Source organism: Typopeltis vanoorti, chromosome 11 (assembly GCF_054136105.1).
Source record: "Typopeltis vanoorti isolate ZY-2024b chromosome 11, IOZ_Tvanoo_1.0, whole genome shotgun sequence".
NCBI lineage: Eukaryota > Metazoa > Arthropoda > Arachnida > Uropygi > Thelyphonidae > Typopeltis > Typopeltis vanoorti.
Genome location: NC_143559.1, coordinates 57,667,170 through 57,681,686, shown reverse-complemented (window position 1 = coordinate 57,681,686; position 14,517 = coordinate 57,667,170). Strand labels below are relative to the sequence as shown.

At 36.6% G+C, this 14,517-nt stretch overlaps 1 protein-coding gene and 1 non-coding gene across 2 annotated transcripts in view; both read right to left on the bottom strand.

The window, feature by feature from the left end:
• Positions 1-13,790, bottom strand: part of LOC150101607 (uncharacterized) — a 278,417-nt gene extending 264,627 nt beyond the window's left edge. Inside the window, exon 1 of the mRNA XM_090399855.1 lies at positions 13,647-13,790. The gene's annotated coding sequence lies outside the window, so the exon portion shown is untranslated. The remainder of the gene's footprint in view (positions 1-13,646) is intronic.
• On the bottom strand, positions 961-1,033 carry TRNAK-CUU (transfer RNA lysine (anticodon CUU)). Its single transcript has one exon. It is a non-coding gene; the product is annotated as a tRNA-Lys (tRNA).
• Positions 13,791-14,517: the final 727 nt, after the last annotated feature.

The following is a 14,517-nucleotide window of genomic DNA, read 5'->3' as shown; positions in this document are numbered from 1 at the left end:
GCAAGCTATTTTAGCATTTTTTGAGCCCTTATTTATTGCTAACAGAAAATGTCATTTACAGAAACATAAATGATAGTTTTCCATGATATGTTCCTCAAGACTACTAAATGTAGTAGAAAACAAGCAAATCGTCCAAGCAAAACAATCTGATATAATTTGCTGGAATGAACTGTATGTGTTTGTTTTAAGCTGTTTATTTTTTCTGACTACTAAAGAATCAAAGGCTTTACTTGAAATCTACAAAACACTAAATATGCAAGAAGATGATATTGATTTTGTAACCAAATGGGGGGGGGGGACTTTCTACAAAATAAATTATACTGCCATAGAAATTATATTCTTGTTTAATCCTTTACCCAAGTGTAAACAAACAAAGTCTACATATGAAGCATCTGCACGACTAAACTATCTATTTGTATATAGGCTGATGACTTCACACATCAATTACCATAGTTTCCCATAATGCAAAGCTCACTTCCTTTCAGACATGTATATTGCTATGCATTATAGGACCAGTCATTACCCAAAAATTGGTTTCAAACCTTTCAGGTCTCATCAGTAGGAGCCCGACCAAGAAAGATACTAAGGTAGAATTAATGCAGTAGTCATATTACCCACATATCCAAAAGGAAGCATTTTGAATTACAGGATGCTAAGGCACCTGATATGAAGTCAACATCCTCCATATAAGTAGCACAGTCATGAAGTTACTTTATTATTATTACACGACACCTCCATAAAGCCCATAGACTCATCGAGGGAGGACATCTACTCTGTCTCCACCACTCAATCCACCAACTACAACGAACTGCAACTACACCATCTACTACCCACCACCACCACTAGTAATTTTGCAGGCAATCACAAACATCCATGCCCACAGTGGGATTCAAACCCGCAGCCTTTTGGTTGGAGAGCAAATACGCTGACCACTCAGCCAACCAGGCCAGCAAAATAAATCACCCAATGTAGGGCTCGAACCCACAACCCTGAGATTAAGAGTCTCGTGCTCTACCAACTGAGCTAGCTGGGCGCTGGTTTACATGCAAACTTTGCTTGATTCCACTTTCACATTGAGCAACAAGGTAACTTTTATTAATGTAACTGAAGAAGAATAAATAAAAGATGAATTCTATCAAAAACTGGAACTAATCTTCGATAAAATTCCGCAACAGAATATAATAATGTTATCAGGAGATTTCAGTGCAAAAATTGGGGGGGGGGTCAAATAATTTATAAAAGATATAAATTATTGGAAACCAAAACCTTCATGAGGAGACAAATGTTAATTTGGCCACATCCAGAAATTTAATAAGCAGCATTATATTTATGAGGAAGAATATACACAAATAAACATGAAAATCTCTTGATGGACATATATTCAATCAAATAGACCACATCATAATCAGCAAAAACATAGAAATTGCATTCAGAATATCTGGAGCTTCAGAGGAGCTCAAATGTGACGGTGACCATTTTCTAATTGGTGCTATTTCTTAAAGTTAAAATAAACAATAAATATTTTTCAGCACATGTAAATCAACTGAAACAATATTAACAAAACTAGATGAAACATGAGAGATGAAAACATGAGTGTGAATTAAAACAGAAATTGAAAAATATGCAGCTGGAAAACAATGGAAATATTGAAAACATCTCAAATTGTACCAAGGATAGCAAAAAAAAAAAAAAAAAAAGTAGCAGCAGAAAACTCAATTGGAATTCCAAGAAAATACACTGTAAAAAAAAAAAAAAAATACTTCAATGAAGCATGTGAACTGGCAGTAAATAAAAAAAATATGCATTTGGCTTAATAACCCAACTGATATTCATGCCACTCAGAGATACAAAAGAGAGCAGCAAGCAAGCCATAAAATAAAATTTTTACATAAACAGACTGAAGAAATACTTTATAGTAAATAACCCTAGAAATTGCAAACCAAAACACAGACCCACGTATGAAATCAACAATAGCAATGAACAATCACTAGCCGCTAGAGATGAAATAGCAAACAAATGGAGAGAGTACTTTAATAAACTACTAAACTGTGATGAACCGGCTGAGTCTTAGACAGAATACTTATACTTGTCACCCAGAAATATTTAATCCTTCACTAGCTGAAGAAGAAGAAGGTTAGTATAAAACAGTTCAAAGACAACAAGAGACCAGGTACTGATGAAATAGTAGTCAAACTCATTAAATATAGGGAAAGTGAATTAACCATTCATACATGTAAGTGGTTAATTCATGCCACTCATCATTTCAATATATAAAAAAGAGAAACAAAAATTAATGTGAAAATTACAGGGAGATATTGTTGTTAGCAGGATACAAAATTTTTATCTAATATTGTACTAAAAAGAACCTTACATTATGCTGATGAAAATACAGGTGAATATCAACAGTTGACCAGATTTTTACAGTTAGACAGATACTAGAAAAAAAGATGGGAATATAATATAGACTTAAAAAAAAAAAAAAAACATATGATAGCATTCACAGAGAAGGCCTTTGGGGGAATATTAGATGAATTAGGAATACCTCATAAGATAATACGTTTAATCAAAATCTATACCACTAACAGTTGAAGCATGGTATTGGCTAATGAAATCAGCCAATACCATGCTTATAATGTCTTGATATTAAGACAGGATTGAAGCAAGGAGATGCTCTTTTGCCCTTTTATTTGAGAAACTGTAAAAGATGACACAGGCAGAAAGGTAATATATAGATATGCAGATGATATATGCCTCGTTGGAGAAAATGATGAAGACATTAGAATATTTAGAAAACTCAAAACTGCTGCTGAAAAACTGAGATTGCAAATCAACCAGGATAAAACTGAATATTTAAATATATACAGAAATCACAATCATGGGGGGGGGGGATAATCAGTTTACCATTGATAACCTGAAATTTAAAAGAGCCACTTCCATCAAATATCTGGGAACATTGATTAATCAAGATAGTTAGTACAGAAATAAGAGCTGGAATACATACCTCTAATAGATCTTATTCATTACATCATTTACTATCTTCCAAAATTTTATCAAGCAGAGTTAAAACAGAAATATACAAGACAATCATCAGGCCTATTGTTTACATGAAGCAGAAACCTAGAACATAATAGACCAAGATGCAAAAGCATTGCAGATCTTTGAAAATAAAATCCTCAAAAAGGTTTATGGACCTGTGAGAGAACACAACAGGTGAATGGAGAAGAAGAAAATCAAGAACTATATGAACTCTATAGATCCCTACTTCTAGCTGGTGAAACCAGAGCATGCAGATTGAGATGGCTTGGACATGTGGAAAGAATTAGTGATGAAAGAATGGCTAAACAAACATTCAAGATGAAGTCTTAGAAATATAAATAGAAATATAATAGAAAGTGACCTAAAGGATCACAGATGCACTGGGAGAATAATATCCAAAGAGACTTAGCTAAGATGGGGATCCAGGACTGGAATGAAAGCATTGATGACAGAAAGTAATGGAAGAGCTGGCACATGCAACAAAGACCCTTAGAGATATGTCGATGACATTTTTGCTATATGGAATGGCTCTTCTGATGAACTTCAACCGTTTCTCACTAAGTTAAATGCACTTCATCCAAGGATCCAGTTTACCCTAGAAGTAGAATCAAATAAGCAGTTAGCCTTTTTAGATCTTCTAATTCTTTGTCAACCAGATGGTAACCTACATTTCTCAGTCTATAGAAAGAAGACTCATACAGGCCATTATATCCATGTTGAATCTCATCACCATCCCAATCAAAAGGCAGGAACTATTAAAACACTAGTTCATCGTGCCCACTCCTTTTGTTCTTCAGATGAGCTATTACAGAAAGAACTGCAATATATTACTTCTTCCTTTCTATCTAATGGATATAAGAATTCCTTCATCAAAAGAGCTTAGAGTAGTTTTAATATGTCTTTCTCTTCAAATACAGAAGAAATAACGTACATTCCTATCCCTTATGTACAAGCCATTAGTGAACGTATAGCAAAAGTTTTAAAACCACTGAATATTTTTGTTGCCTTTCGACCATTACCATTCAGAAAAATCTCCACTTTCTCACTTCTCCTAAGGACAAGTTTCCACATCTTAATTATCCAAGTATTTACCAGATTCCTTGCTCTTGTAGATTATCTTATTTTTTGGACAAACAGGAAGATCTGCCTCTATTCGGCTAGAAGAACACCAGTCTTATATTCAATACCTTGAACCTGAACAGTCTGGACTTGCAGAACATGCCATCATCACTAGACAGAGTTCACTGGAAAAAGACAAGTCCTTCACAAAAGTTGGCTCCTCATGGAACGGCTTTATAAAGAAACATGTGAAACTTTACTTCACTCGCCTAACTTAAACAGATCTGATGGTTTACGTCTATCCCGTTTATGGGAGATAGGAAAGATTAGCTGAATTATAAAGTACTAACTTTTTATTGTGTGTATATATATATATATATATATATATATATATTTTTTTTTTTTTTTTTTTTTTTATTTATTTATTTTATTTTTTGTTAGAAAATTTATTGACCTTTTTAGTTATCTTACACTAGCTACTTAGGTGGCACTTTTTGGAATTGTCAGTTATTGTTTAATTTGAGCTTAAAATGTACTGAAGATGCCAGTGACACACAGGCGAAAATTATACTATTAAATAATCTTTTTATGTGAGTTTTTCCGTTATTAATTTTGTATCTAAAGAAAATTATCATCAAGCAGCCATAGAGTCAGACTTGTAAGAGGTCCCACAGTCACATAGCTCATCATACTGTGCCTTAAAATGTATTTACCATCTCTGCACTAACACTCTCAGGCAATGAATTCCATCGCCCACCACTCTCCATGCAAAAAAAAACTATTCCTCACCACCACCCTATTCACCCTCTTTATACAACTTCCTGTTGTATAAAGAGAGACAATTGTCCCATCTCACTTCCCCCATTTTATGAAAAATATCATCCATGTTAACCCTTTCACTTCTGAGAATATAAAAAGCTGGCCAATTTATCTACTCATTTCCTTTAGATAATTTAAATTAAAATCCATATGTAAAACTATGCTATTTTTGTTTTTAATTCTAGGCTAACCAAAACTGTGACACATTATGTTTATTAAAATCTTGCTCAGTATTTTCATACCACACTGAACTGCATCACTTTCATTGTGTTTTCAAAATTTAGCAATTATGATACTTTGCAAAATGGTGTAGATATACAGGGCACCAATATTTGTCACACATATGCTCAATCTCCCCTGCTTCTCTTCAAACAAGATGTTTTGACACACATTAATACCTTGTAAAATTTGGCAGGGAAAATCAGTGTTGAGAAATGTCCTTTCAATATGGAGAATTGGTCACCAGGTGATGCATATCCCATTTTATGCAACTGAAGTTCTGAAACATTTCTCTCATGAAAGTTAGTTGAAAATCTATAAATATGTTTTTTTCCCCATATTTACTTTATATGGTGTCCAAGAATAAGCTCTGAAACTTATGTGCAAGATATGAATACAAAAGTTTCTGTACTACTTCAAGTCCTAATATATAGTATTTGGTAAAACTACTCTAAACCCTTTGGTCAGAAAGACCCGAGTTCGATTGCCGTCTATGACATGAGGAACCTTTATCTGGTCTCTTTCAACTAAAGGTGAGTTAGCCAGTCTCATATGGAGGTAGAGGGTTTTTTCACCTGGAAACTCTGGTGTTTCGTCCCTCAGAACAGTCAAACCGGGCCCGTGAACACACACGGATTACAGTCATGGATACTTACGACAATATGTGGAAGAGATAGGGTCCTCACCACGTCGTTACGCCCATAGGTAACCACGAGTCATATCATGTGGTCAACCTCCTACATAGGAGACGACACATGAATGGGGAGAACTACTCATTGTGTCTAAGCTGTCAATTGCTCACATTATTTTTATGGTATTCTTTACACAATGAAGCTTCATAGGTGCCAATTGGTCTTTCTCTCTTTCCAGATTTTTTTCATTCAAAACTGCATGCCTTATGGTCAGCATACACACACTATATTTACTATTCCTGTGAAGACAATGACTAAGTGATACATTGGCAGGGAAATGACTTCTGCTGTACACCAGAGTGCAAATATTTTCCTCCAAACAGGAGAAGACAGAAATGCTTGAGTTTAACTGAATCACATTCATAATAATGTTTTCACATGCCTGCAAAATTCACACATATTCAATTAGCTGTTTCAGCACAATTTTTTTAATTGCAAAAGTGTACTCAAGAATACTTGCACTCAAGATAACTCAAGCCTAACAGTGAAAAGGTTAACCACGCTACCGGCCAGGACGTATATATATACGTCCAAGTTACCATAGATGTGAAGTGCATATTAAAATTGTAATACCATTGATATTACTTTGAAATATATGATGGATATGAAACGTATGAGGATGCATATTTGATCCATTATAGCCGGTAAGGTGGTTAATCTGGTAATAATTCCTTACCAACTTGTCTCCATTTTTCCTACCCTGTTGGTCTCTACACTGCATTTCCTCATTTCTTTCTTATCAAAATTCAAACTTACCCAAATATCACTGACATACAATTTAAAACAACAGTCCAAAAACAGACTCCTGGAATACACCACTAGCAACTTCAGCATTCTGAGATATTCCTCCATGCACAAATTACTGCTACCTGTATGATAGTGAATATCCAATCTTATTTAATAACAGCTTTTATGCAAAATTAAAGATACCAAGAAATTATACTCTTGTTTAATTAATTATATCCCTTGACCTTACCCACAGATGTTCAATAGGGTTGAAATCAGAGCTCTATGAAGGCAGTCAAGTGTGATGTTCATGTCCACAAACCATGCAGTTACAGCAGCAGCTTTATGACAGTGCATTGTCTTGCTAAAAGAGACAATGTCAGTTCCACAGAAACACCACAATGCAAGAAGCATTACATTATCCAAAATGTTCAGATACTTTGAGTTCAATGTTGGTGGCACCACAGAGGTCCAAAGCCAAACTAGAAAAAACAGGATCATAACATCGCACCGCTGCCTCCGAATTTAATAGTTGGGGTTATGCACTCTGGTAAGAAATGTTCACCAGGCATTGCCACTCCCACCCATTTATTCGGTACAGGTGTAACGTGATTTGTCACTACATAAACACCTTTCCAAGCCCCACTCCGCTGTACACATTCTTTACATCACTGGATGACACTGCATGTTGATTCGGGTAATGTGGAGCTTGCATATTGCAACACGACCATGGAAACCAATGTTGAGCCTAGGTTATGAATATTTTTGTGCAGATTCGTGTCCCAGTCAATGCCTGAAACTCTGCATTCAATGTGTCAGCCAAAGAACCATATTATTTTTCGTAGTATCCTACAGTCACGTTCAGTAAGTGGGGTTGGTCATCCACTGCAAGTAGCACTTGCAGTTGACTCCCTGCGATTCCATCTCAGTATAGTATCACTGACTATTGATCTGGGATGGCCCAATTTATCAACAATTTGCTGAACAGACAGGACTGCAACATCCTATCACAATGCCTCTTTCAAACTCCATCAGTTCCCTTCTAACAGCCATTTCATTTGGACACAGTTGCATTGACTTGGGAGCATCATATTCCTTCAATTTATACCGGCTATAAACACTTGACTTGCTACATGGAATAATGCACCTTGCCCATAGGTGTGTATATCTACTCACTTCTTTCCAAGTGTGTGTGTGGGTGGGGGGGGGGAAATGACAGTTTTCAGTTAACTAATCGATAGCACTACCTGGGAGTTAATGCAAGTTTCTGAGGTCTCCAGGGAAGGAGTGTGGGGACAGTCAGTGATATGATGCATAGTCTGCACAGCACCACACATGCAGAATGTAACAAGTCGCCATGTGACTTGTTACATGGAACAATGCACCTTGCCCATGGGTGCATATCCACTGACTTCTTTCCAAGCGGTGTGTGTGTGTGTGTGTAAATAAAATGACAGTTTTCAGTTAACTAATCGATAGCACTACCTGGGAGTTAATGCAAGTTCCTGAGGTCTCCAGGGAAGGAGTGTGGGGGAGCAGTCAGTGATATGATACAGAGTCTGCACAGCAAGCACCACACATGCAGAAGAGTGACCGAAATTATCCACAGATGTGTGTATGTGTATATATCTACTCTATAATATAAAATGCTAAGCCTTTTTGGTAACGTTTTCGTGTCATGTTTTTTGTCAAGTTATTTAAAACGTTTTGAAACTCAGGGGCTAGCCTGAGTGTCGAGTCTTCAAAATTCGAGTCATCAGAATTCAAGGAGAACCAGCCTACCCGTCCGGAACTCAGGGGGTTAGGCGCCGTAGGCACAGGGGGGGGACCCTCTCCAAAATTAAAGGAGAACTGGCCTACCAGTCCGGAACTCTGGGGTGGGGGAGGAATCCCCTTTCGAGTTTTCAAAATTCAAGTCATCAGAATTCAAGGAGAACCGGCCTACCAGTCAGTCCGGAACTCGGTGGATTGGGCGCCATAGCCGCCAGGACGGAACCCTCCCCCCTTCGAGTTTTCAAAATTCGAGTCATCAACATTCCATTGGATGTTGCGAGTGCTAGCAGTGTGAATGAATTCAAGAATATGCATGATAAGTGGTGTGTGTAGTATGTGGCCTCCCTCGATGAGTCTCTGACTCCCTGGAGATCTCTCTTAATAATAATAATGCCACCAGGTGTCAGTGGTGTGGACATTGTTGAGTCAGCCTGCCATGTGATATTGAGTTGGGCACACCAGAACTTGTGTAACGTGCGTTATTCTTATCAAGTGTTTGTGCCATCATTGATTTTGCCATGAAAATTGGAACAAAGGACAAATGTAAAATTTTGTGTAAAACTGAAGAAATCTGCCACAGAGACCTTTGAATTACTTCATAGAGGCACATCAAAACGAAGCCATGAGCCAAACTCAGTGTTTTGAGTGGCACTTGCATTTTAAGAGCAGAACCACCTCGGAGGACTACGCAAAGCTGGGGTGACTATCCACCAGCACAACCCACAAAAATTTCAAAAAAAAAAAAAATTCAACAGATCATCCGTGCAGATCAACGCATCATTGACACCTTGATCAGGCCTCATATGGATTACTGTGCACAGATCTGGTCACCAGGTTTTCATGGTGATGAGGATATGTTAGAAAGATAGCTCCAGAGAAGATGATTCACCATTGTCTTGGGAATGTGGAGTACAAGGACAGATAGAGAGAATGTAAATTGCTAAGCCTTATGAATAGGAGGAGACACATTGAATCAGTAACCTGATTCAATGTGTCTCCTGGGCCACCCGGGTTAAGAAGGCTCTCAAAGTATTCCCTCCAACTGTGGAGGATATCCTTCTCGGTTGTTAAAAGTGCACCATCAGAGGCCTTAATTGCCCTTGCTGTGCGATTTCATCCCTCGAAGGCAGCAGATGGTCTGCCAGAATACTTTGTTTGCATTTGCATAGGATGAGTCTAATCTTTCTCCAAAGGATTCCCAAGCCTTCTGCTTTGCTATCTTTACTGCCTCAGAAGCAGCTTTTCGTTTCCTCAGCGTACCACAAACGCATCTCAGGTGACCTAACCCTAAGCCATGTTAAGGTAGGACTCCTTTTTTGCCCAGACAGTTTTTTGGACTTCTTGGTTCCACCAAGGTGTCCTTTTCTCACTGCCCGTTGCCACGCTGAGCTGCTTTCTGCCACAGCATGAGAGTGCAGAGGCAGTGGCAGCTGTTCTGAACAGCTTCCACTCCTCCTCAACATCTGCAGTATGCTTGGGAATCTCTTTGAACCTGGAAGAAATGTCATCTGCAAAATTCTTCCTCACAGCTTCATTTTCCAATGCCTCCCATTTCACGTGGTATAGCTGCCTAAAACTATTATATTAAAATATTTTTGTTCATTGGATGACAACTTTATTTCCTAACTAACATTCCGTTATAGCTAAATTTGGAATTGATATGTTTTTACTTCCATTAATATTGAAGGGTCATCTGTTTCATTCGTGTTGCTTATGTTTAGGTCTTCTATTATCCAAACATATTTCTCCTAATGTTCTCAAGGAATCTTCTAACAGCAGAATTCCTTTTTCATTTGTTAAACATCTGAATTGTTTTTCCCTTCCTTCTTGCAAATTCGTTTATCTTATTGCAATTTGCAGAATGACCATGATAATCTATGATTATCACTTCTTGACATCTGCTTTGCCATTCAACACCAAGTTTTCCTTTACTTCATTCCCTCATCATCAGTTTCCTGATAATATCCTCAAAGGGTGTATAGCATACTTTAAGAGTACTACCTGATTAAGTTTACATTATTATTAATTTCCTATCAACTATTTGCCTCCAATTAGTCTATTATGTATCAGTATTAGAATATTGTTGAACTTACATTTCTGTTCTAAGGCATTTCAGACCATCAATCCACTTAAATTTTGTCCTCTGAGTCTTTTTCTTGCCATCAAAAATCTGAACTATGCCTGTTTTGCTAACTTTTGTATTCCCATTCTGTTTAAGTAACAATACCACCTTAGATTAGTTCTACTCTTCACACATCTGGATTCTACTCAAATTCCTGAATGCTAAAGTACAGTTCCATCCTGGAATCTTCATTCTGCAAATTAATACCTTCTGTTCATAACTTTCTCACTCATATCTATGACCTCACAGATCTCCAGCAGCTCTTAGATCCCAAGTTAAAATTGGTTTGAACACTGCTGTATACTGCTAGTTAAGTGTTTTTGCTAATTTCTTTATTCATATAAATTTATTTACAAGGGTCTCCACCAAACCAGCTTTGCTTATTCTACTGTCTATTTACATATTTAATTTACCATAATACACTAAAAATTGGGACTAAATAGCTGGGAAACTTACTTATTTCCATGGAGAATGCAGATAAAGTTCGATATTTTCATAGTTTAGGCTTTTTATTGCTGATTCTCATGCCATATTAGTTAAACCATATTTAGTTTAGCTAAAGAATTTACAAATAGTATGCTGGCTGAAGTGGTATGAGTAGATATTTCACTTTAATCCAGCTTGTTCTTCTCCAAGTTTCTCTTCCACAATTTTTCCTAGCCTCTTTCTCAAATGTGATTGCATAAATTTTTAGTTCAATATTGTTTTATTTCCTTTATTTTTACAGATGGGAACTACTCCAAACATCTTCAAACTACTCCAAACATGACTGTAAATGAGTTCAAGGAGAAGTATGATAGATACTGTGCGAATGTTGAATAGTTGTTCTTGACATGATGTTGGACCTCCCTCGATGAGCCTAAGGACTCCTTGGAGCTGCCCATAATAATCTTGCATTCTACCATCTAACCAGGCCTTCTGAATTATTCAGCATAGCAATGGAAAGACTTCTTTACTTCTATATGTGAGCATTTCTGGTCAGATATCTGCTCAGTTTAATGTAGTAACATGCAAGGTCATTCACTTTGAAAAGAGATCACAAGTTGCATATTATATGATCCCTGCAGTGAATTATAGAAAAGTGATGAGACTAGGGATTTGGAAGTAACTGTGGACAGGGAGTTGAAGTTTAGAGAGCATAATGCACAGATGGTCATAACAGCTCATCAGATTACTTGAATGTAGAACTGATAAGCAGGGATAGAAAAGTTATTATTCCTTGTTATAAGGTTTTAATAAAGGCACATCTGGATTACTGTGCACAGATCTGGCTACATGAATTTAGAGGAACCAGAGACAAGTGACTAAGATTAACTGGTCTACATATAATGCCTCCTATCAGGTCAGACTAAAGGTTACAAAGGGTGAACAGGCAGAAAAGAGGGGTTATAATAGCAGTATACAAAGTTATCACAGGAGTTTTACAGGATTGACACAGAAGACTTTCAAATGCATGGTTGTAAAGTGAGAGCAGGGGATCAATCCTGAAAACTGTAAAAGAGTGGTTGGCAAAGGTGCAAGCATGCTACAATTTTTTGCTTATAAGATGAAATAGTACAATGGGTTGTCAGAGGTGACTGCTCTGTTGGTAGATGAGAAGTATGATACATATATTGTGCGAATAAAGGTAAGTACAGGCCTCACCAATTTTTTTTTGACTCACTATCTGAAGACGACTGGGAAAATTATGAGTTGGATAAGAGCTTTATCTGCCAGTTCACTGATGGTATGAGTAATAAGAGAATGAAAAGTGTACCCCCCACACCCAAACTCAGATGATTAAAATATTGTCTGATTTGGTTGGACTGAATTCGATTTAATTAAGGCTATGAAACCAATATAATAATCCTGTCACCTCCATATGAAACCAGCTAATTTACCAGTAGCTGAAAAGTTTTTATAGAGATCCCTCCTGTCCTAAAGGGACTGCAGCATCCTCACAATGGAAGTTGAAATATTAGATGAATTTCAGATGGAAAGGCATAGCAGACTGATTCTTAATTGTGTTGTGTTATCTATCTATTCAGTAACTTTATTCCACTCCAACTTAAATTTCTAGCACAAGCGGTACATGTTTATGAAGTGGTGCCAGTGCTCTACCACAACATTTTAAACAATCATGAAACAAGTTTCTACCCACAAAAAAAAAAAAAAACTGAAATGGGTATGTGAGGATATATATATATATATATATATATATATATAACTTATTGTAACTGAAATATTATTGAATAAAAATTTTTCGAACTGTATCAATTTATACAGTTCGAAAAATTTTTATTAAATAATATTTTATATAATGAAAAATATGATAATATTTCGCCATTCTGAACCCCGGTGTTTTATATGTTTTATATAATGAAATACATGAATTAGCAAGCTTGTAATACGCGAGAAAGTTAAATAAGTCACGATGGGATGCTCAAGGCCAGATCGGACACTGCCACGTTTACTGTTCGCATTCAACTCGTGGTCAGCATAAACAATATCCGCACCGCACCACGTCGATCACCTTTTTCATAAGTGCCAAAGGCAATGATAAAATTTTGTTCATATCAGCAGCACAACTTCATCTAGTTTGGGTTAAATGTGGGGTGGGGGCTTAATAGCAATTCGACGATAAACATTAACATTCAGTTTACTCGCCAATAATAAAGTTTTAAGCTACCGTTTTGAGTAAATTCATTCTTAATATATCTTTAAAGAAAAACAGCTGAATATGACATAAAAAATACAATTTTTTTCTTGTGATTTGTTTAGAAAGTAATATTTCTCTTCAATTATATACAAAAACTGTTTGTGTAATTTCGAACTTTGTCCAAACATTTTAAACTTTTAATGACACTATACTGAATTTCCTACCAGATGTAGCGAAAAGTGCAAAGTTATGGAAATCGGAACGGGAAGGAAAGCATGAAAATATACTAAATAGAATCTTTCTGATTATCCAAAAGCGGTAATTCCGAACAATTTCATAAAATCATGCTAAAAGTATCAATTCGTTTAACAGTACCATAAAAATTAGTCATGAAACATATTAAAAGCAGACGTTTAAGTGCTCCCCCCGCCTATCAAACGGGAAAGGACTCCTGTCAAATCACACATGTTCACCGTTATACAACAAAATTAGAATTCGGGAAATTCATAATTGTTGCATCATACAAACAACTTCCGCAGAGCAAGAAAACTCCAACACTTACTTTTGGATTTGTTATTTTATTGATTGCGATACTTTGCTAAGCAAATCATCCAACAGACAACACGCTAAACAGATAGAGAAACGAGATTCCTAAACCCAGGCTGCGAGTACGTACACACGCACTCACGGTGAACGCTTGCTGAAGATCAGCACTAGAGTTCCAGTTTATCTGAAGCTTATTGGATGTAGAGTGATCACATGCTATTAATGTTAACCATAATGCCACGTCATATATCACAAGTGCACGAGAAGAAGAAAAAAAAGAGAGAGATAAGTTTATAGTAACTAGAAGATGATATCATTGACTTACAGATTACACAGCGGCCAGAAAATTCCAATGGTCAAACGGAAGAACTGAAACGAATGAACGGATATCGCATCACAGCTCGTAACAAAAGGAGAGCTCTATAACCAAAATAAAACTTTATCTCTTGCAGGACATTAAGGAGTAGGTAACCATGCATAAACAATGTAATAATTCAAAAAAACGACATGAAAAATCTGACATTTTATTCTTGAACTCTGGAAGAATTCAAAGCATTTTCTTAGAAAACAGGAGTTTTGACATTTTTAAGGTAGTTACGCAAAATGCAAAAGCACCTATAATGTTTTTGTCGTTCAATAACGTTTACTCAAATTTGGAACTCGCAAAGATTTGTTTCAGATCGGACCACTTGTAGGGATACAAAAAGGAAAATGTCTATGTACAGGCCCCTGACGTTTCCCCCTGAAAATGGCATTTGCATCTAAGCCTTTTGAAGTTCGATTCTTGACTGAAATGAACTAGTTCGACGGGAGTTGTCTGCAATATTCTCCTCTGAGGATGAATGTTAAAATCACTGATGGCCTTAGGTTAGGCGTAAAAGTTAGAG